Below are 19,017 nucleotides of genomic sequence, written 5' to 3'. Positions count from 1 at the left end.
GCAACTACAAAACACGCGCTGCCACTTCTAATATTTTTTTAGGATGAAGGGTCAGTTTGAAGTAGCACTTAATTTGAGCAAGAGATTCCTATTTGTGGGTGGGAGTCACACTGCATGCAAGATGAGCATTCTGTTTTCAAGTGGCATTGCAGTGAAGACAAGACCCCAAATGTCAGTTAACTCTACTGTCTTTGGCTTCTGCTGAAGTCCTTCTGGAGAGGAAGCCAGTGAGAAAACACTTTGATAATGTTAAGTGGATGTGATCGTCCTGTGGGCTTTCCCTTGAAACTGTTATTTCTCAGACTTTTACTTATGGAATTTGTAGTGACGTATGGAATCTGCTACATACTGTTCATAAGTTTCAACTTGATTTTATTGACTAACTGAATGCTTTTATTTTGTGACAGTCTTTTTCTGTGCTCTACATCATGCCAAAGAGACAGAGGAGTGGTGTTGGCATATCACTGTATGAATAGGTCTGTCATTAAATATTTGAAATAGAAACATCTGAAATAGATCTTGCCTGAGAAGAACAATGGGGTAACTAGAGAAAGCCAGTTTTCTCCAAATTCACTTTCGGGGGCTGGAGTATTTTGAAAAAGAAAAGAAGAAAAAAAAAGAAGAACAAAGAGATCAGGTATTAGCACAGGGTCTTAAAAACATTGAAGCCTCTGAGGCTTGAAGTGAGATACAGAGGAAGCTGAGAGATGAGAGGAAAGAGATATGATTAGAAGAGGGAGCTTTTTTTTCTTCTTTTTTCCTTTTTTCCCTTGTCCTTGTATCTTTAAATCAACTAAGGAAAAGAGAAGCTGATAATAGGAAAGTGAGAGTCCCTCATTTTGGAAAGGCAATTTATATAGGAAATTGAAGTTTTTTACCATAATGTTGACCTAAGCCCAAGGACCATCCACTGCTAGTGCTGAAAATCTGAAGGATGAAGTTGTTTATGGGTATTTTGTGTTTTCTCTGGTCTCTAAAATTTGTGGTTTTGTTTTGCGGAGGTGAAGAGTGAGCGAGTCAGTCATATTCCTGAGGCGGGGCAGCAAGGCTCTGAAATGTTGCTGCTAGGAAGGGGTTACAGGCAGCTTGAGCTGAAGAAACGTGCAGGATGAAGGAGAGTTTGCTCAATTCATTTCAGACTGTGGAAGCTGTCAGCCCGTGGACCCAGTGTGCTGGAGGTACATTCAATAGTCCGCTTGATGTGGGGCAGGGAAAGCTCTGTTAGAGATGTGACAGAAGTAATTGTAGCTCAGGCAGTTGAGCAAGCCTTTGTATTTCTCTCATATGGTAATGACCTGTTTGAAAAGATCTACAGTCTCTCTGTTTTGCCCCTTTGCTGCTCTCTTCCCATGTAGCACTCCCCAGATCTAATACTTGAAATAAAAAAACACAGGAGAGGTAATCCCAAAAGTTCTCCCCAAGAGTTTCCCCATCTTTGCTTTGCAAAGTGTGACAGCAGTATTCCAGGAGGTGGGTTCAAGTTCAAGTCAGAACTGCTTTCATGGGGGACTAAGTAGTACAGTTGTTCGAATCCTTGGATTTCTGCTCCAAGCACTGCATTTAGCAATAAACTTTATAGAAAACAAATTATTTGGTTCTTAATGAGATTCTGTTCATGTTACAAAAGCCGTTCACCAAACAGCACAGGGGGCAACCACTTCTCAAAAGCATCTCAACACTGAAAAATATCCAGGGGTTTCCAATCACTGAGAACGATGTCATCATTTCAGGCCAAGCTGTACTTGAGCTCTCTTCTCATCTTCCTAAGGGACTGCTTTATATGTTGGGGTTCTTGCTGCTGCCTGGTTGAGGGGAAATCCCTGAATTCCTCCTGCTGTAGGCCACGATTTATCTTGCAGCTTCAATCAACCTTGCACGCTCTGTGGTATTTTGCTTTTTATTCATTTGTAAATGCATGAGCAGTGAGCAAGAATTGTAGTGGCTGAAGAAAAAGGAATTCCTGGGTACTAAAGATCGTCTTAATTTCAATTATTCTTGTATTTCTCTATACATCAAATTTAAAGATACAAGAGCAGACCAGAAACAACTAACATTATCCTTACTTCTCAGTCACAGTTCTTCTGTAGAACTCTCTGTGACTGTATGTGCCTCTTAATCCTGGTCAGAACTGGTTTTGATATTTTCCCAAATGGCAATAGTAATTAAGGGTACTTGACCTAACAAGATTTGTGCTAGTGGTTACATAAATGATTGTCTGAGAAAGCCTCTTGCTTTTCATACATCAGTAAGCCCTGCTGGTCTAAGAGTAGACAAGAACAATATACAAGCTAGATTATTAATAATAGTTAGATTGTCACTGATATGCTGATAGAATTTTAAAGTTATTACAAGCTTCTGAGGTGCATTAAAGAGTACTGAAGGACAGGGTTAGAATCAGTTAAAAATATCTGATGGAATTCTCTTCTAAGGAAAATACTTGTATGCTTGTTCGTAAATTAAAAACAAAAGCAAAAAGTAAGTAAGGAAGAAAGAAATGAATACTTCCAGGACTCAATTTATTTTCATTATCTATATTTCCAGATAAAGCTTTTTTGCGATAGTGAAACAGAAATGCTTGTTTCAAACTTTTCTTTCAAAAATGTATTCTATGTTCTAATATAAAATTTAAATCAAAACTGAAAGCAACAATCAAAACAAAATTATTTTGTCAAAACAAAACATTCAATTGATTGATATGATTTTTTTTTTTTTATTTTGTTTCATGGGCAATTTTACAGTACACTGTTTAATTCAGCTCTGAAAGAAAGGCAAATTTCAAAGTCTGTAGCTATCGTGTAAAGCAGAAATATTGGATTGTGCTCAGAGGAGTAATTCACCAGAACTCTGTTAAACCTGTTTAAAGAAAAAACCTACAAAATCTCTCATTCTATCAAGACAGTAAAGTTTTTTAAATGTGTGAGGAGCCTTAGACTTCACAGAGGTCATGCATTGATGTCATTTGGAGCAATGAACTTCAATGAAGTACACCCCCTATTCTTGAGATGTTTTTATTGTTGATCTGACTTTCTAGGGATGTTCATAACATTACGATAACAATCTCATGGATTATGTGAGATTCTGTTACATGACTTGCTCTCTCTGCAACAGTTGATCAGAATATGTCCCTTCAATTATATGTAGATCCCCCTTGGAAATATATTGTCTTTCAGTCCGTAACCTGGGAAGCTTCTATTACCTTTTCAGCTCTACTGGCTTCCTTCTCTGTTGAGTGGCTGTGGACCAAATTTTTCAAACTCTGAACTTGGTAAAATTGCTTGCAAAATCCATGTGTTTTCCTCTACATTTCACTTTCTCATGTAAGATCAGTATACTTAAACACTACAGTTCTTGACCAGTGCCACAATATGTGATGTGCCTCAGCAGCTTATTCCACTGAGTTACGGTTTTGACTAATCTGAAATTCTGAGCCTAAATCCAGCTCAGTGGGAGCACTCTACAAAAGAACAACATGAGTTTAAAGGGGATATTTTTGACTGAGCTTAGGGCTGAGGGTAACGATTGAAAGTGAAGCACATATTCAAGGATTGCTCTGTTGCTGGAAAGACTATTGCACATGGAATGTGAAGCACCTGACCTTGTCACAACATTGTGAGCACTGCTGTTCTCTGAACAAGGGCAGGTATACTAGCACACTCACACAGTACCTCAGTTATTCTGGTGTGGCTTCTTTAAATTTGGCTAGATACAATATCCTGTTCTTGAAGTTTTGTTTCTGTTTTTTGGACCTGTTAAGGGATATTTTGTCATACAGAACTGTGGGAATACAAGAAAGACTATTCAGAGCAGAAGCTATGGAGCAAGATAAACAGCACAGAACACCTGCTTTTAAATAAATATGTGTTCTAAGGACAGCAGTGTAGTTTGTTCAGTATTTCTCAGTCACCAACCAGTGACAAGATAGGCAAGAATATGTGCTTTGACTAACAGCTGTCTCCTGTAATCATTGGCTATTTTTTAATGCAACAAAGCATGTAACATGCTGTATCGGTAAGCACTGAATTTAGTGTTAAGAAAGCTGATTTAGCCTCTAGAGTATGTTTTGCACTGGTCTTGGGCATGAAGAGCTGGTATATTGAGTGTAAAGGCTTTTAAAAGTGTAAAAACAAAAGCTCCACCACTCCAAAGATCCATATTTATTTTTTTTTAAGTTTATGTTGCAGACATGCTCTCAGTATTTCCTGCATGCTAGTAGAGCATTGCATATCCAAAAGATAAGAATGTAAGCAGTAAAATATCCCAAGCAAACAGAAAGCATCTGCAGGGCTTGCTTAGCTGATTAATGTTTTTGGGATGGCTCTTTTTAGCTTAACATGCCATTAATGCTTTGCAAACTTATATATACATGCTGAGAGTTGTCCAGGAGTTCCCTTATAATGGTTACATTCAACTTCTGCACAGCACCTTGGTGCTTACAGACATGTAAGAGGACAGGAAACGTACACAAGAAACTGTTAGACCGTGCAGGATCTGGTCTACCAGCTTTAGTCACAGAAGAACATACTGTGCTATAAACAGGATATAAAGAAATATTTGTAAAGATACTTGGTGAAATCCTGGGATGCAACTGAAGTGTTTGTTAACTGTTGTCTTAGGATTGATGGTCCATGTCCCTTTGTTGTGCTGCTCTCTTTAATAAATAACACACCAGACTCAGAGGTATGATTTAACTGGAAAGATCTGTATCATTAAAAACTTGTAACAGATGTAGAGAGAAAGCTATTCTGCCTCCCCTTCTTTTTCAGTGCCTTTTCTTTCCCCTACTGTGATAGCTGAATCTCTCTAAGCCTTCTCTTCTAGCCTGCTATTTATTTGCCAGTCTGTCTTCAGAAAGTCAGTCGTTTCTGTGGTGTACAGGACAGATATGGACAAGGAGGTTTAGTCACTTGAATAAATCCTTTCTTGCAGTGTGAGTTTGGAGATTTCCTCATGTGCTCACATACTCTTTCCATCCTGTCTAGAGGCATGCTTTTTCTGGACAATTGAGATTGTAAGCATTAATCTAAAAGAGCTCCCAACTGGAGGATGTTGCCAACACTGTTACCAGAGCCTTCCTAAGAAGACAGGCTTCCTTTCAGAATCAAATCTTTAGGTTTGTACAGTCTTTTAGACAATCTGATGTCACTAGAGATTCTATTTCTCATAGCATTGCTTCCAGTGGTAGTTCCTAGGCAAGAGAGATGAGTTTTTCCCAGTATGGCTCCCACAAAGCAATTAGCAGTCCAGTAAACATGGAATTGATTTAACCTGTCTCTGCTGTGTAACAAGTTCATTTTGGATTCCCTTTTCAGATCCAACTGTTTTATATCACTGTAGTATGAAAAATGGCTGATTTCTGTGTCACAGACAACAAATTGTACAGTATGTTCTCAAATTCTTTCTTCTATAGCAGTTTGTAAAGCGTCTTCATTTCCATAGCCTTCTACTATTCAGCATGAAATCAATTTAGGATTAGGGTCCTTCATAAGGAGAAGTCCTTCATTCACTCTTTTGTATGAGAATTTAGGATTCTTATGCTTTAACATTCAATATAAATATGAAACTGCCATATTTATGGAGAAATCTTGATTCAGATTTGCTATTATGTGGGGCACATAAGAGATTGTGAAATATCTTTGAAGCTGAAACAATGGGGAGCTGCTTACCTCATGGTATAATAAGATAAAATAAGGTCATGAACAAAGTCACGTTTGCAAATTCAGCAATAGAGCTGAATGAATTATTATCAAAAAGTAATTTGGTTGCCAAATATAGCATTATTATCCAATCAAATATCCACAAGTTGATCAGTCTCTTTGGTTCAGGAATCACCGTAATTTATTTGATGGCTACCTTCAACATTTGTATTCTATGGACTCTCTGTCAGTGAAGGTGGAAGAGAGATGGCTGTGGTTTTAATGCTACTTAGCAAAAGCCTGTTCTGCAGTTTTCCTCTCTGGCATCTATCTTGTTAATTTAGTAGTAGTCTTTAATTTTGATGAAAGAGGCTAACAAGTTTAGCATTCATACAACAAAAGTTGACATTTAGCATACGGGAGATTTCATACAAGTTCACTGTTGCAAGGTGATGGAGCTTGATGATCCTTGAGGTCCCTTCCAACACAAGCCACTCTATGATTCTATGATTCACGAATTCTCATGCATCCTTCACATTACATTTAGATTATTAACCCTATGATTGAAATGGTGGAAAGAACAAACAAACAAAAAGGTTAGAGCAGGCTTAGTGCTGCATGAGTGAGATGGGGAACAGGATGCTCCATGAGTGCATTGGCTTAGAAGACCAGAATGAAGCTCAGTGCACATGTAAGCAGAAACATGTTAGAAGCTGCTGCAGGTGGTGCTGTGTTTGGAAAGGCAGCGTGGCACCTGTTCACTTTCCAGCCATCATGTAGTAGAAGAAAGGTGCCACACTGCAGGCCTGTGTTACTGTGTTTGCTTCCCTACCTCTGTTCCCAAGAGATTTGGAATAGGTACTGGCAAGTGCATGTGGCAGTCATTGTTTTTGCCTATGCTTCAGCATGTCCTGTTGACTTTAAAGAGCCTCTGTAAGTTAACCAACATACACAAAGAACTCTCAGTTAAAGGGCTGGGAACAAAACTTAGTTCCTACTTTACTGCCTATTAATTCAGTACGTATCTAATTTGAAATCTGTTTACTACATACACTTGCGTGCATATTCCTTGGCACATGAGCTTCTTGCCATTATGGGGCAGATCCCATAGATTTTCTGCGTCATTAATAGAGAGAGCCAGTCATTTAAAAAAAAAAAGGAAATCTTATTTGCCTGAGTCGTTAAGATTTTTTCTCACAGTTCTGCCTGTGGCGCCTGTCACTAGCAGTCAAATAAGGACAATTTTACCATTCTCTCCTGCTGCTCTAATTTTTTTTTTCAGTGCCAGTACATGTATTTGTTATTCTTTATAACTCCCTTTGAAGTTGGGAATCCAAGGGGAATCTAAAACCGACCAGATGTTTCTGCTGCTGGAGACACAGAAAGACAGCGAGGATTAACTTTAACTGAAACTTAGCACTCTACAAAGCCCATTACAGTTAGAATATTTTTCTTCGGGTAGATTTATTTATTATTTATATTTGCACTTGCCATCCTGGGTAGGTGATATCTCAAGTCATCTTGCCCGGGAGGAAAATGGATGATTTATCCAAGTAAACAGTGTATCAGCAGCTGCCTGCGTTGATTTCCCTTATGGGGTTTCAGTTCCATTACACTGCATGTTTCCCACCCACACTCTCCATCCAGCATTTCATGTTGAGGAAAATCATTCCCATCTCTTTAGCTCCAGAGGACAGACATGTGGAAGCATCCAGCGGGAGGGCAGTGTCACTCGTGTGGGGGGACAGGTGGTACATGTGGGAAGGTACCGGCTGGAAAGCAGCACTATGTTTTAGCTCCTTCTTGCTGTTGGAAGGTGGAAGAAGGGAATGGAAGCAGGCACAGGAGAGCGGCTGTGGGAAGAATGGAATACGTTAACTTCTTAGATGGGAGGCAGAAAGTTCTCTCGTGTGAGGAGGCACAGGAAGAAATACTTTTATTGACATCTGAATGCCATTGGGTTTTTCTGAAGGTGCAAGACAAGAGGAAAAAAATCTTTTAAACGGTCTGTGATATTAAATACGTTATGAATTCTTACAAGGTGTCCGTGTCCCAGTTCTGCCACTGGCAGAATCTACTGGTCTGTGCCTGCAGTCATGGAAATAGCATGGTCAGACTTTGTGGAGGTTTAGGATGGTAGCAGTGAAGAGAGCACGGCTTTGGTCTCTCTGCTAAGCATACACTTACACTACAGTTCAGATCATCTCCAGATTTCACAAACACTCCAGATATCTGGAGTTGCCAAGTTATCTCATATGAGTTTATGGGACTGACCATTGCTCTGCCTCTATGTCCCACCCATATGTAACTTTAGAGCACAGTGAATGTTTTCAGCCATAAAAGAACTTGAAAGATAATTCATGTTCTACAAAATGGATATCGAAAGAGAGGAGGAAAAACTCAAACTAGTGCCCCTGCTGAGGGAAAGAATAGCAGAACTTATCAGTGGAGCAAGCCTAGGAAGAACAGCTGGCTGGCCAACACATGCCTTACTCCTGAGCAGTCACAGCACGTTGTCTTTTGCTCACTGAGAACTTTATCTTTCTTGTGGGAGAGGAGAGCTGTGATAATTGTTCTCATGTTGTGTAGAGCTTGCAAGCTCCAATCAGGAATCTGTAGGAAGAGAAGCTTTGTTAGTATTTCTTTCATGTCTCAGCTGTTTTGTTTTCCTTACAGTCCAGCTCTCCTTTTTGCTGGTAAGTCAAGGCGCATCTCAGGCGTTTTCACGTTCCTCTCTTCTGTGGGGTTACATATTTTCCCTGCTTTTCTCTCTGTAGATTGACTGTGTTGTTTCAGTAACTGCCAGGTCTCGATGTTGCAGCCACCATAATTGAGAAATAGTGTTGGGCTCTGCCTAAGTTACTCTTTAATTGGCCAGATGGATTGCTAATGCCTTCACCCAGGCACTGCCCTCCATCATTAGCTGTTGGATTTGCTTCCTAATATTCCAAGGCCCTGTACAACACCCTAATTTGTTTTTAAACAGGGAAATCAGAACCTTGGTAATTACATAGAACCTCCTAATAACCATCAGGTGAAAACAAATGTACGATAACAAGCACTTTTCAGAACAGCAAAAGGATGTGGAATTCAGATTTGCTGGTGACTCCACGTACTTAAAGCTACTTTTTCTGATTTTAAAATGTAAAAAAAAATCAAGCCGTAGAAAGACTGGGTGGTTTCGGGTGTTCCATTTGTTTCTGAGGAAAGATAAAAAGAAAATAATCACATTTTCATTTTATATTCTTAGAATCTGAGTTCCCAGCTTTGTATTAAAGGAATACAAGTTAAAAATCATGGAATTTGGGTTCTACGTATTTTCTCTTCTGTATTTTTTTGTTAAGGCATCGAGGTAGATGGTATGAAAGGCATTTATATTGGTCTCTCTGCTGATGAAGCTTAACCTAATAATCCAGGACTTGGATCTGGCTGCTTCGATAAAAACACTTTCTGAGAGATTTTTCCATTCAACAAACAAGGAGAAGTTGTTTAATTGACGACATCAGAAATTAGTATCCTGCCAGGACTACGTTTCTTTGCATCTTATTACTTAGAACAAAAGAATTAACATATACTCATTCTGAATTTTCAATATTTTTTTTCCTAAATTAATCCAAAGACAAAGTGGAAAGGTCTACCATAGGATTGTGAGAGAACGGGGAAAGTCCCAGTTACTTGCCAGTTACTACTTTGTCCTAGTTTAAGCACTTGACTCGCTTCTGGTGATTGCTCCATTTTCTTGTTTTTTATAGCATGCCTGAATCTTTGAAATCTGCAGACATAGCTCAGTCTTTGAAAGGAAGAAATCCTCGCTCTGAAAATGCCAAATTAAGCTGTGATTCAGAATTCCCCTTAATTGTTAGCAACTTCATGTACAGAAAAAGCCACCACTCTTCTGGGGTTTTCCCCCATTCAGCTTTAGCCTAAACTTCTTCTTCTATCCTCTTCCCACTTTATGATGCAAACTGAAATGAACAAAGCCAACATAAAAGAAAATAACATAGTTCATGTCTAAAATCTGGAGTTCAGGTCTGTGTGGACTCCTCTCCTGCATTCTGATATTTCTGTATGTATGAGTAAGTCATTGCATTTAAAATATATACAGGAAGCTATGCCTAAGAAGTGTGTACCTTGTAAACATTTTCCTGTGTTTCCTGTGTAGTTTGAAAGAATGGCAAGGAAGGCAAAGGTGTGCATTTTAAAAATGTTTCTATGCTTTCGTAATACATCCACGGTCCATTTGAGACTGTTCTCATTAAACATAGGTATTCAGATACAGCATAGAAGTTAGCAAATAATTAAACAGATCCTGCTGAATTGTGATGTTAACACTCCAAAGCAGCCCATCCAAGTGGACCTGCAGGATACTTGCTTACTTTTGCCAGTTTGTGGTGTTTTGTTTTTTTTTTCCTAGCTGCTATACAGTGGCTTAAAAATTACTTCTTGTGTCTCTTACAACGGTATTCTTCCATAGAGTAACACTGCAAGGGAGAGTACATGGTGGAAAAGATTTACTGTGGAAGTGGCAGGTGCAAATGTATGGCTTATCTACTGTCTGTGGCATATTGTCTTACAAAGTCAAACAGGAATCCCTTTTCGACGCTTGCAGTTGGTTATTAGAGTGTATGCAATGAGTCCAAACCAACCAGGAGCCAGAGGGCAGATTGTATATCTGACTGTGAAAGTCATCATCAGGCCAAGAGCTCAATCAAGCCAGTTGTAAAAGCATCTAGTTTCTCAGAGGTAGGACTGGACTTATTTTCTGCCCAGAATGCTCATTTAGAGAGAGGGAATTAGATGGCCCATAATACTGCTGCAGTTACTCAAACACCAAGCAATTACTAGTGCTTCCTGCTGTACTCACTTTCTGAAGGTGCCAAGTGTGTGGATGAGATGGGGTCATGGACACAGCCTCAGTCTCCCCAGAGAGCTGAATTATCCCAGCAAAGTAGTCTGGACCTCAGCGGAGCATGTTCTTGACTGATTCATATAGTTTTGTGTTCTGATGGGCGTGGAATCAGAGGAATTACGCCTCCTGTGATCTCTTCCTCAAACAGTGCTCCTCCTTCCCTTGTGATTTAACAGCTGTCTTGCAGCTGTGGTTCTTAGATCTACCGTTCTTAGATGTGCACTTTGCCCCATGGCCTCTTTCATCCTCCTTTCTCAGAGCCCTGGTCAGACTCCTACTAGCTGTTGCTTTGTGTCTGCCCTCAGACTGCTGGTGCTGATGTTCTGACAGCCTACCCAAATCCTTCTTTGCTCAGAGGAAATAATAACTCTCATTCGGTTGCTTTCTTAGCATTTATTGTGACATCCAAAGACAAATGCAAACTCATCTCTAGAATCATTATTCTCTTTGAAGAACAACGGATTGTCAGGGGAGGCATTTTTTTTGTGTGGATTCACTTAGAAGTTCTGTCCCCCAGTGTGGTTCTCCAGCTGCCCCTGTCATATCCTCAGTTGTTGTTTATCCAACTTTTAATAATTTCCTTTTCATGCTAGAAAGGCCCACATAATTTTCTCTGTGTGTGCATGTATTTGTATTTACTTCATGTTTCTTTATATCCTTAAATTCATAACATACAAAATATATAGAAAAAACATCTATTGCACAAGATAAATGTGTTACGTATGCATAAATTTTACATGCATATATAATTTCATAAAATGCATATGGATCTTGTGTGCTTACATTTTAAGTGCACTATTGCAGTTTTTCAGGTATCTTAATCACTTCATGTCACACCTGATTCCTGGAAGAAACATACTGATACATGAATAGCTCCACTATGCCCTATTTCTATGCAGAAACAATTGAGAGAACACATCTTTGTACTACTGAAAGAAGTGAAGACTAGATATTGTTTTCTCTTACTCAAAAGTGAGAATGACACTTAGTTCACCTGGGCATCAGCAATTTCTGAGGGCATGTTTTCAGGATCGCCAGAGGTACCTTGAGGTACCTGTATAATTCTGGACTGGCTTTGATTAATGGCTTCTTATTTTGACTAATCTCCATTTCCAGTAAAGATGGGAGTTCAGGCCTGGATTGGAACCAGCCCAAGGTGGCCTGAAAATCCCTAGCTTAATTTGTTCTATTAACAAGCTTTCACCTAAAAGTGTTGAGATGAGATCAGCACAAGGCTTGCCATTACAGAAACGTGCGCAAATACGAGGGTGGAAAATTGCTCAGAGAAATTGTCATTCAAGTTCTCTGGGTAAGGTAGGAATATTGTTTGTTTTCCTCTGAATAACAATAGCACTTTTACTTGTAGCAAAAGAAGTGGGAAGAAGCAGCTGAAAGACCATCCTTCCATCATGACTTTTGGTTTGATTGTCTCCAGTGAAGTTAATGTTTAAGTGTTGGCTAGCATTCTCAAAAAAAAGGTGATGATTTGCAAATAAAAAGATACAACATTACTGTCTTAATGGGGGTACTGTTGTAATGGTAGGGGTGGAGGAAGCACGGAATAGGGGGGCAAATCAAGAGGGAATATCAGAAATGCAGCCCTTGCCCCACAGGAGTGAGTAGGATTTTACTGAGATCTTTTTTTTTGCAGTTCTGTGTCTGTAAAAAAACCCAAAAACCTTGCAGCCTTCATTTGGCAGAAAACAGTTAAATTGCAAGGTGCTAACCTGAAGCACAGAAGCCCTGGCTCTTTCCCTTGCTTCATCACAGCTCTCCAGAGGCCCCCAGGGAAGCCATGGGGGCATCACAGTTCTTTCTGCCTCCTGGGGAGGCTGGGGTAGAGGTGCTGGAAGTCAAGCAAAGCCCTGATGGGGTGACGGAGGCCTTCCAAGAACTTGATATGGAAACCAAGGCTTGATCTGAGGAATGGGATTCATTGAACTGAAGGTAGAAAGCACGTATCTGTGCTGGAAAATGATTCCTTGTACAGGAATCTGTTGTGAGTGTGCCACATGCATGCGTGGCTGCAAAATGCACTCAGCTTTTCTTTCTGTGTTTCTTTTAAGATGTACACAATAAAAGTGTAGCGTAGTGCTGGTTTTCCATCCTGTGTTAGAACAAGGGTAATCTATCATATTTATAAAATGAGGGTTTTACAGGCATGAAGGACTTTCATCCTTTGTTACATAAACGTAGGTGAGTTTGGTTCCTTTTTCCTCCTTTTCCCAAGTTCATGTCATACGAAGAAATTATTAAAACAGGTGAGAGTTATGGAGATTCATCTTTAATCTGCACAGGACTTTAAAACCTTTCTTCACATCACAACTTATTTAACTTCCACTTTAAAGACAAAGAGGAGCTCTGTGGCTGGGAGCTGAGGAATATGAAAGCTTTAGTTGCCTTCCTGTGAGAGGAATATGATAATATTCCCTGACAGAGAAACTATAAGGAACAATTATCCCAAGCTGTGTCTTTCAGACAACGCTGTCAGATTTTCCACTTCCTTGAGCACAGCTGGGCATGTGGTGCCAGGATGAGAAATTCCACAGCGGCTGGAAGCTGAGCACACTGGGTGCAGGGCTGCCCTTCAGCACTGGATTTGGGAGCAGACAGTAGAGAGAGGAGGAGGATGACTTTCTCAAGCTTTGAAATTGGAAGGAAAATCCAATTTGGTAGTGTAAGGAAGGACTCTTTCAAAGGTCCCATTCCCAGACTGCTGCTTCTCAAAGAGTTTTATATTGGGATTCAGACTCTTAACATACCTGCACTGCCTTTACAAAACAGATGCCACCTACATCCAACTAAGTGTTTGATTTTGAAAGGTTTGATGCTTTTTTAGCTTGTTTTCTTCTGTACTGCTGTTGCCTGAAGTAAGCTATTGAATGTGGGGATAGTGGCTTGGTTTATTTGTTTTCTGTTAGCTTTGTCTTGTTTTACTTTTGTAATTGAAGTGCTTGCTCAATATTAGCTAACCGAAACTGGGGGCTGTGACAGGTAAGGAAGTGATCCAGGTCGAACTCCAGTGGTCATTCAAATCAGAGGTCTCTGATGCAGAGTTTCAGTCCCACTTGCTTCACTTGAGGTCAGACAACAATGTTGACTCCATCTCTGACTTTTACGTATGGAGAACAGTGTGTGTGTTAGCTAAACTTCAACTGATAAGTTGGCTGCATCCAGAGAGGCAAAGGGGTGAAGCGATTCCAAACAAGCAGAGATGGTGAACTCCTGATCTGTTACTGTGCCTTCTATATACATTAGATTTTGTTTGATGTTCTGTTGGAAATATTAAATGATATAAGCAAATGTTCCATCTTCTGTTTTGATCAGTGTGTCCTGTTCTTGGTAACCTCTCAGGTTTCTAGCTTTTGAAGAATGGTTTGCTGAATACTTGAGTTAGATAAACTTTGGGACTCCTCTTAGATTACCTTCTTAAATTATCATTTAGATTGCTCATTACATCAGATTACTTTGACTTTTACCTGCTGCTTTGTCTTAGCGCTCAGAAGGAATGGTCTCTTTTCTCATTCTTTGTGCAAGTTTTTTCATAGAGCTTTTCCCTGGCCTACCTTTTTAATGTTTTCCAATTTCTCCATTGAAAACTTGGGAATTCTGGATAATTCCCTAGCTAGTAAGACTGTTCAAATAATGGACCACAAAATGTAGGCTGTTAATTATTTTTCTGTGCAATGGCAACGTAATGTGTGACAATGGAGCTTTTTGGTTACCAGTGAAATCATTTTGGACTTACTGAAGTCTGGGATGATTAGCACTTAAATAACATCATGCTTCTGAGGATATCAAAACACTTTTGTAGCATTTAATGAAGGAGGCCTTCCTTCCAGACCCAAAGGATATGCTTCACTACTTCTAGCTATCTTCATGGGGAAGAGAGGAAACTGGTTCATGGAGAGATGAGGGACTAGACAATGTTATAATTAGCAGCTGTATTGCCTGATCAGGGTCTCAGTCAAATGCAAACTGAAAGGAACTGCCTTTCAGTCCTGTGCGCACCTTACTGGGGCCCACTGTCAGCAGGGAAGTCTTTCAGGAACTGTGGCATTGCTGAAGCTCTCTGCAAGCAGACAAATTGGTCATGCTGGGCGAGAAGACCCTGCTTCCAGCTGATGCGTTGGCAAGAGAGAAGGGAGAACATGAACATCTATAAAATCATTCTGTTTTTTTTTCTAAGTAAGAAGTTTTTTTTATTCAGAGGGTGGTGAGGCTATGACACAGGCTGCCCAGAGAGGCTGTCGATGCCCCATCCCTGGAGGCATTCAAGGCCAAGTTGGATGGGGCCCTGGGCATCTTGAGCTGGTGGGTGGCAACCCTGCCCATGGCAGGGGATTGGAACTGTGTGGGCTTCAAAGTTCCTTCCAACCCAAGCCATTCTACAGTTCTAAAATAATAGATAGATAGCTGCTTCTACAGGGAGAGACTGGATGAGTGCAAGAGTAAAACAGAGGTAGGAAGATTGTGTGTGAGAGAGACTGATGAAGTGAATGAGTGAGCCCAAAGCATGTTGGACAAAGGAGAGAAAGGTGTGGAATACTAACAGATATTTGCTTTCAGCTACTAGAACTCAGTCATTTTGCTTCCTGTGTAAACAGCACCATGTAGCTGACCATTTTGTAGTTGATGTTCAGCTCCGAAAAATCAGGATGTCTAACTGTATTTTCCAACACCTTTGAACTGTACACATGTAATAAATATCACCATGATGTGTCCAAGCAGGATTGTTTTATGATAATGGTCAACTTGAAATTTTTACCTTTCATGCAAAAAGAGATGAGGTTCTTGAGCCATGGTTGCTGTGGCTAATCGTTCTTGCAACGTAAGAGTACTGTGGTGATCTTCTTTCTGTGCTCAGCCTGTCCATGAGACCCCAGACACTGTGTTAAATTATTTTGTAAATAGGTACCGCTGATTTTCAATGATTTTTGCCTCAATAATTATAGCAAAAATGTACTCTATCTTGTCTGAGCGTAGTGATGGTTTGGTATGTTTGTTTTCATTTGTTTACTTTGACTACAGCAGTATTTTGCTGTACTAAGGATATATTTTTAAGTTCTAGAGAGAACTTTCTAGGCGTAAAAGTACAGGATTAAATTTGCACTATGGACAGTGACTTAATGCCTTCAGATTCCTTATCACTGGAATTCCTCAAGGCCAGATTGGATAAGGCCTTGAGCAACCTTCTCTAATGGGAGGTGTCCCTACCCATGACATGGGTTTGGAACTGAGTGGTCTTCAAGGTCCCTTCCAACCCAAATCACTCTTCAATTCCACGACAAAGAGGAGAGATATACCTGTGTGTGAGTCCCAGGATTGACTGCTGTACTAGGTGAGTTTTCTTTTAAATTCAGTGTTCCACACTTAAAAATGGCCTATAAGCAAGGCCAGTATCATCAGACATACATGTATGGGACATTTAATAATGGTATTACTTGAAAAATGCCATCATTGTTGCAGTTATTTATTCATTTCTTAACATACACACAGTTGAAAAGTGTCTGTGTGATGATTAACAAGATGATTTTACACATTAATATCAGAATAATCAGACCTCATACTTTTAAGGCAGCAACAAAAAGATGCAAATACATTTTGGAAAAGCATTTTCCTATCTGTAGTTGTCACTGGTTGGTTTGGCTGAGTACGTCACGATAACTAGACTTCATATTACTAAAACATGGTTTCTTAAGACATGTCTTTCACAAGATAAGTTAAGAAAATGAAACAACAACAATATGAAAAACTTGGTTAAATTTTTAAGTCCATTAAACGAATGCTGACATTCAGACCAAGGCCACTGGTTCTCAGCTGTTTGTCCTGTATCCTGGATACATACAACACGAGAGAGAATTCGATAACTGGAAAAAGTTAGCCTGATATTTGGTTCCATGTTGGAACAGTGTGTTTATTTAATTATTCCAGTCATTGGAGGATGGTCTTTGGCCTAATTTCATGTTGTCTCTGTAGTACCAAGCAGATTAAACTTGAGCATGGTTTGGAATACTAGGCTGCACCACTGCTCTTCAAAGCTGGTTTTGATGCACAGCCATTGCTCTTCACTGGCTCCTGAGAGGCCTTTCAGATGTATGCTTTGCATTTGTATGCATTATTTTTACTCTTACTGCAGTTTTCAAAGAGTAGACAGAGCTGACTCACTGCTGTTGACTCCATGATATGCTTCCCATTTCAACCTCCACCTGCCCAAAAAGTTTAGTAGTTGGCAGTGTGTCTCCTGGAACTGATGTCTGAGCAGTGAACCATTAAAAAGCAAAATGAAAGGTAAAACTCCTTTTGGTTTGCATAGCAGGAGCTCTAGGGGTGCAAGTGAACACCCATTTTGCTGATCGTTGTACCTAGAGATCTGTAGAAAGATAAAGAGTTTCTTTCTAAGCAAATACACCTATTGGAAGTCAACAACCTCTCTTCCTTTCTGTATTAGCTGGTAGGAACACAACTGAAAAGTAGCTTTTTGTGTTCTTCATATGACAAACGTTCAAATATCAGGAAGATAACAAGTAGCTTAGTGAGGAGTGAATGGTGCAGACATATCCATATTTTGGTTTTATCATTGAATCACTGCATGAATTTGATCACTTAATACCTGTGTCTCAGTTTTCCCTGGTATTTAGTGCAGGTTGCAAAAATGCATACTGCAGTCTTTGATGCTATGGTTTATTTCTGTATATTCCAAGAGCCCCAGCAGTGCTTTAGGTAATGTGTACCCATGCAGTGTATGCTTCAGTAACTTACAGTTTAACCAAATTGTGACTGGTAGAAACTTCATTATGCTAACTTTCCCCATCAAAACCAAATCTCTGTTTTAAGCCTCTGTGAAGCAACAGCACATTTCTGGATTTTGGAAAAGGCTCAGATATACTTGAATGAATTTATTAATGAAGTATTCCCTCACAACAAACAGATTTGTGCTCTCCTATAATTAAACAGTACAGCAGTATTACTTCTCACCTTCCTTTTAGAGAAAGCGAAAACAAGCACCATGCAATGCTAGATAGTTTTCTCCAAAATGAAAGTTTTCTTGCTTTTGAATACTTGCGAGTATTGTATTATCATAAACATATGTTTTATTTTCTTCTATGTTAATATACTTTTTTGTTTGCATTCAGATATTCTCCTGAAGAAAGAGTGTTGTTCACACATAAAAATCTTAAATGAGACAAACTTGAAACAGAAGTAAAGCTAGCACATCTGTTTTAATATCTCAGAAAGTAAACCAGCTGTGTATATATGATATATACATGCTAGGGTGCATGTTAAATTAGATTTTAAGAATTTGTTTCAGCTTAATAGCCTAAAATGTTATTAGTAACATAGGTAAGGAAATTACTTAATAAAAAATATATGATTTTTAACCTGACAGTGTCCCTCTTAATTAAGTTATGAGATCCTTAGATGAATGATGTTATAGAAGTACAGTGTGTAGCTTCTATTATTTATAACAGAATGCCAAAGAGCTAGCTCATACCGATTAAAGAAAGGAAAATCTCATTGAAATTTGCCATTCTGCGCAAGTGAATGGTGAATATTTCTAGAGAGTTCATAAAGCCTTATCTCAAACATAGCACACATCTAGCTCCTTTTGATGCAGGAATTACACATGTTGGGAAAATAATGGTGATACTATTAAATTAATAACAAGAATATTCCTAGCAGAATCAGGAATGTGATGAAAAATACAAATATTTCAATTGCGTTGACTGATGAAATTTGAATTAGAACTGTGGGTACCCTCACCTAATTTACCAAGTTGGAATCGCACAGATTTTGTTGGTTTATTTATAAGATCTTCAAGTTTTCCTAATAGTCAGCTAATTGAGCTCCCCTACTAAAGACCCCTGGGGGAATTATTTCCTCGTGCACTAAGCTGGTCCAGGCTGTCTGTTCTTCAGCACGGCAAGCAGTATAGAGCTGCAGCTCTTTAATCTTCAGATCTCCTAACGATGACAGCAAAGATTTGGGGTTTTCAAGCTTGACTCTTGACTTGTTGCAAGGCTAAGGAGGGATGGTGCATGATCCACAGCAGAGCTGTGCTGGCACAGGGCAGTGCTGAATCATTTCCGTCCTTCATAGCAGGGTGGGAAGCGATTCAGCAGGGACTGCAGAATCAAACCCTAGCAACTCACCCAGGATCCCAGCTGCAAGCTAGTCCAGCTCAATTGTACAGTAAAACAGCAGGACCCTTGAGAAAGTTTGTTATCACTCACTTCTCAACTGCTGTTGGAGGTCCCTGACCTCAGTTCTTTCTTTGTCTATGGCATGTGTCTTCTGGCTTACAGCACTATAGAGATCCCATGTGGTAAATGGCTTTAAGAGAAGGAAGCATAAGAGAATCATGAGGGTAACTATTCATAACTATTCATTTTGTTGGTGTTTCACTTTTCATCAGTGAACTTTTACCTCTGCTAACTTGTTGTAGCAATTAGCTACTTTGGAAATTAAATTCTC

The sequence above is a fragment of the Tetrao urogallus genome (assembly GCF_951394365.1).
Source record: "Tetrao urogallus genome assembly, chromosome: 1".
Classification (NCBI taxonomy): domain Eukaryota; kingdom Metazoa; phylum Chordata; class Aves; order Galliformes; family Phasianidae; genus Tetrao; species Tetrao urogallus.
The sequence above is the reverse complement of the archived record's forward strand: the minus strand, read 5'-3'. Positions refer to the sequence as shown.